The sequence below is a fragment of the Urocampus carinirostris genome, chromosome 5 (assembly GCF_059441175.1).
Source record: "Urocampus carinirostris isolate Australia breed hairy pipefish chromosome 5, RoL_Ucar_1.0, whole genome shotgun sequence".
In the NCBI taxonomy this organism is placed as follows: Eukaryota; Metazoa; Chordata; class Actinopteri; order Syngnathiformes; family Syngnathidae; genus Urocampus; species Urocampus carinirostris.
Window position 1 is genome coordinate 5,281,849 of NC_142353.1, and position 5,511 is coordinate 5,287,359.

The following is a 5,511-nucleotide window of genomic DNA, read 5'->3' on the forward strand; positions in this document are numbered from 1 at the left end:
CAGTTGTGCAGCTCTATATGCTTTAACGGTGTTGAATTAATGGATGGATGAATTGGGTATGAATGTTGGACTTGCATTTCATCAGAGATGAAGTTGGAATTAACATCTACAGATTTGCAAATACAACTAGGTTAAGATACTATTTGGTTCACTGTATTTCATCATTAACTCAAAAATCACATCATTAATACTTCTTATTAGGATATGTGCCCTCCTGTAGCACTGACAAATAATTCTGGCACCCAGCATCATATTTTTAGTCCCGCATTTCATCCTATACAGACGCTTCACTACTTACGAACATTCGAGTTACGAAAAACGGTAGATACTGAAGGATTTTATACATTTTACTGTAAAGGATTTTATACGATTAAATTCCATCAAGAAACGAGCATGCATTGTTAGGTGAATGTAAGTTGTGTTTGGTTAATCGAGTCAGATAACTAATTCGAAAGATTTGGTAAACGATACATTTTAATATTTAATTCCTAACAATTTGAACATTTATTGGGGGGTATCGAAAAATATCTGGACATTGATGTAAGGGGCCGGTCACACAGACATTTGCGGCTGATTCACGGCCAGAAATGTCTGCCTTTGAGGCGGACGTCGTTGGACGCATTAAGATCGCCATTCAGACGAGATACAGCGGTGCTTAACACGCAGTCGGAAATTTGCGCGCGGGTGGCAGCGCGAAAAAATTTTGCGCTGTTCAATTCTTGAGAGTGCGTCGACACAGCCTTTCAAGAGTGTATCGAGGCTGGACCGCGGCCGTAAGCTTCTGGCCGTGAAGCAGATGTCGTTGGTCGCTGTTTGATGTTTTGAGACCGCCATATAGACGAGATAGAGCAGTGCTTTACTCGCGGTCGGAAATTTTCACGTGGTTGGCCGCGTTCAAAACTTTTGAGCTGCTCAAAAGTTTGAGCACGTGTTAAACCGCGTGCCGCACACGTGGTCAACACGAGGTAATGACGCGGAAATGACGCGGAACGACGTGCTCTGGCCGCGGCCAGGGCGTAGTTACACATGGGTAGGACGGGAAATTTCAGCGGGTAATCGTGGGCGGAGCATGGTAATAGCATGTTCTGCGCCTGTATCGCGGTGTTATTACGTGAAATTAGCGTGTTACGCGTGTGACAGTCAAACGCCTTTCTCCGCGTATATACAGCGCGATTTGCCGAGCACACCATTGTGCTCGTGACGTCAAGGGGGTGAACATGGATCACCGTCAGCGTAGTTTCTCTTCATTTCGAATAAATCTTTCGGTGCATTAACAATGGTCGTAGCAAGGCTTTGATGCTAGGTCCATAGCTTGGCCTTTGATTTTTGCAATCCGGAGATGGAATAAGAGCTTGTTCTGTCCACTCCACGCATCGGCCCGGTATTGCAGTACCTCCGGGAACGGTGCATTCGCAATGATCGCAGCAAGGCTTTAGGGCTAGGACCTTAGCTTGGCCTTTTGGCTGAGAGTAAGTGTCCCGGCTCCTAGGCTTTGTAGCGTATTATGAACTGACCGATAACGGATAATGGATAATGAATAACGAAGATAGATCAATAACCCTTAAAAACCCCCCCTGCAGTACCACCAGGAACGATGCAAAAGCAGCCTCTTAGCTTGGCCCTTTTGTGTACTTTCTATGAAGTCACCATCTTTGATTTTTGCATTTCGGAGATGGAATATGAGCTTGCTCTGTCCACTCCACGCATCGGCCCGGTATTGCAGTACCTCCGGGAACGGTGCATTCGCAATGATCGCAGCATGGCTTTAGGACTAGGACCTTAGCTTGGCCTTTTGGCTGAGAGTAAGTGTCCCGGCTCCTAGGCTTTGTAGCGTATTATGAACTGACCGATAACGGATAATGGATAATGAATAACGAAGATAGATCAATAACCCTTAAAACCCCCCCCTTAGCTTGGCCTTAGCAAGGCTTTGATGTTAGGATATTAGCTTGGCCTTTGATGCCAGGTCCTTAGCTTGGCTGTTGGCCTTTTGGCAAGGCTTAGATACTAGGTCCTTAGCTTGGCCTTTTGATTTTTGCATTCCGGAGATGGAATAAGAGCTTGCTCTGTCCACTCCACGCATCGGCCCGGTATTGCAGTACCTCCGGGAACGGTGCATTCGCAATGATCGCAACAAGGCTTTAGGGCTAGGACCTTAGCTTAGCCTTTTGGCTGAGAGTAAGTGTCCCGGCTCCTAGGCTTTGTAGCGTATAATGAACTGACCGATAACGGATAATGGATAATGAATAACGAAGATAGATCAATAACCCTTAAAAACCCCAAACCCCCTCCACGCATCGGCCCGGTATTGCAGTACCTCCGGGAACGGTGCATTCGCAATAATCGCAGCAAGGCTTTAGGGCTAGGACCTTAGCTTGGCCTTTTGGCTGAGAGTAAGTGTCCCGGCTCCTAGGCTTTGTAGCGTATAATGAACTGACCGATAACGGATAATGGATAATGAATAACGAAGATAGAACAATAACCCTTAAAAACCCCACTTTCAATTACTTTTGGATTACTCCAATACAGAATATGCTAATAAAAGACAAAAGAAACTAAATATGAATAAAATTATGACTCTCAACACGTGGTAAGCTTTCTCTCCTGGCTTTGATCTCTTTGATATCCGGCAAAACTAACATAAAATGCGACAGAAACAAAATGAAAATAAATCCAAACAGCTTCCCAACATCATTTTTGCGTAGGAGTCGGATTTGGGCACAACACCGGCTTGGGAGCTTTTATACCCGTGGTCCACACGAGAAAATGACGCAGAAATGACGCGATGAGGAAGCGGAACAGTCGCCGGTGTCTTTTTTCCGGCCATACCACAGACGAACGGCGGGTTGTCAAATTTTGCGCATTTTCCATCCCGGGCAACCACGGGCAAAAAAAACCCGCAAAATTTTAGCCGTGATTCAGCCGCAAACGGCTGTGTGACCGGCCCCTTAGTTAGATTTGTATTGTGTGCACCTTTTTCCGAGTCAGACATTACTGGAGTGTTTTTTGTCGCCGCTACCAGCGTGTGGCCCTGTGAGAGGTCAACCAGCATCCACCACGAAGAAGAAATCCGCTTCCTCTTCTTAGTTTGTGTGTAAACATACATGTACTGTATCCCCAGCGCGCTAAGAACTTTGACATTTTTATTTTTTAATACCTTGTGCATCTATTCAATGTGGTTGGTGTAAAGTGTAAAGAAGAGGCGAGCCGTTTCTTTTGAATTGTAAGCGGAATAAGAAAGCTTGATGCGGTTGAGAAAATGGATGGATCGCTTTTTTTCGGCCGCTTGCTACCATGGGGGAGCAAGTCGCCTAACTCTTAAAGCTCATCTTCCAAAAGTAGGTTAAACTTAACTTCATTCATCTTTATCGACCATATTATTTTATTAAATCTTTATTTTGTGTACAAAACAATACAGGTTACTTATGCAAGCCTTAAACATACTTTTATAGCCCTTAAACATACAAAATCTAGCACTGAAGCAACTTACGAACAAATTCAACTTACGAACGATCTCTTTCGTAAGCAGGGCAGCGTCTGCATACAAAATGCTGGTTAACATACATTCTGTCAAATACACTTGCACTAGGGGAAAAAAAAATCCACAATTCCGAATACCTCCTAAAGCATGTATTTTGTTGAGGCTGGTACACTGGGAAACCAGTGGTGAACCAGTAGTTAACGTCAAACTCTTCAATGTACCTTACAATAGGACAAATGTAAAGATAGTAATCACCAAGAGGTGAAAAACAGAAAAAAATTGACATCTGCTCGGGTAAGCCGTCAATGGACTGATGTAAACAGTGACGTAGCAATCTCTGGCGAGGACGTTCTGTTTTATCCATATTGAAGCTTTTGTACTTTGCTTTGGCGTAAGGTGATTATTTCAATTCAACTTTACAGATTGTCAATCACATTATTGATCACCTGCGTTTTTTCTCCGTTGTTTTTATTTGTAATAGAAATAAAAAAAAATATCCCAAGCTTTATGTACCGGCAATAAACACTTGCTTTAGTCACAATAGAAAAACAAAGCGGAACGTGTTTTAATACATACTGAAGAAGGAAGGCCTGTTTTCTTTCTCCAAATGTTCATCCAGGATGCGAGACATGTAAAACAAGCAATAGAGCCGAGTTAAATAGTTTTTCAATGTTTCAATATTATAGAATATTCCGGGCAAAAATGAGTTACTGGAAAGTGGCTTGTAGGGCAAAAAAATGGCTGACAATAACTTTTGTATTGGGTCTGTGGGCCATTAAAAAACACACAAAAACAATTCCCTGTGTAAAAATCCCTACTTCACACGAGGCCTAGCAAAACGTATCTTTGTAAACAGAATGATAATGACGTACCTGTATACAAAGGGTTATCGATATTAGTGTACTTTTGCTAATTTGCAAAATGTGACAGTGAAGTGCAGTTAGGAAAAGTGAGCAAAAACACATCTCAGTAATAATGTTACTGACAATTAGAACGACCTTGACAGAAATTGCTACGTTAATGTTGATATTAGTCACTTCAAACAATGTAGAGACTGAAAATCAACTGAATCAATGGATGTATCAAAAATTCAAGGAATAATATCAAGACATAAATAACTGCATTTAAAAACATTGAATAATCGTGAAGTTTTCATTACAACTAATTAAGCGAAGGAGTTAAATGACTGAAATAAAAGGAAGAAATCATACATCAGGATCACATATGCAATGATACATTTTTATATCTCAACCCAATTTTTGTCAAAGCAGATTTTATTTTCAATGGCATTCAGGACTGCAGCCACGGACAATGCATTTTGTAAATGGGCTTTTTCTGTGGACTAACCTTATTATTTTATACCCAAAAATTAGTCCCTGCATCTGCAAAGCATTGTTTTGTGTTTCGTCCTTGTCTCGTATAATATCCTCTTTTTAATTTTTTTTGTGAATTATTCTGCTGTGTTTTGGTAGAATTCTGCTAACTCAAGGCTTCTCAATTTTTTTCTGTCATGAGCACCCCCCGCGCGCCGCGCAAGGAAGAAGAAAACCATTCACGACCCACCCAGCCCCCGACTTAAAATCGGGTTATTTATACATTCGTTTTAATGTTGGCCTGGTGAGGGATGGGCGCGATTAGGCTGTACTTGTCTGAGACACACCACAGGAAATGGTGCCCCTACGACCCGAGCCACGATCCAACCAACCCACCAACCAACCAACCAACCAAACCAAACCACCCAACACAATCCAAACCACCTAACTCAATCAAAACCAACCCAACTCAACCTGACCGACCGACAGATCGACCGACCGACCAATCAATTAACTAACCAACCAACCAACCAAACCAAACCACCCAACCCAATCCAAACCACCCAACTCAATCAAAACCAACCCAAACCAACCCGACCGACCGACCGATAGCCTAACCGACCAATCAATTAACCAACCAACCAACCAACCAACCAACCAACCAACCAACCAACTAACCAACAAACCAACCAACAAACTAACCAACCAACTAACCGA

The 5,511-nt window shown here is 42.6% G+C and overlaps 3 pseudogenes; all 3 read left to right on the top strand.

The window, feature by feature from the left end:
• The first annotated feature begins 1,255 nt into the window (after positions 1-1,255).
• On the top strand, positions 1,256-1,415 carry LOC148365048 (U2 spliceosomal RNA; annotated as a pseudogene).
• A 31-nt stretch (positions 1,416-1,446) lies between these two features.
• Positions 1,447-1,748, top strand: LOC148365049 (U2 spliceosomal RNA; annotated as a pseudogene).
• A 227-nt stretch (positions 1,749-1,975) lies between these two features.
• LOC148365050 (U2 spliceosomal RNA) lies at positions 1,976-2,124 on the top strand (annotated as a pseudogene).
• Positions 2,125-5,511: the final 3,387 nt, after the last annotated feature.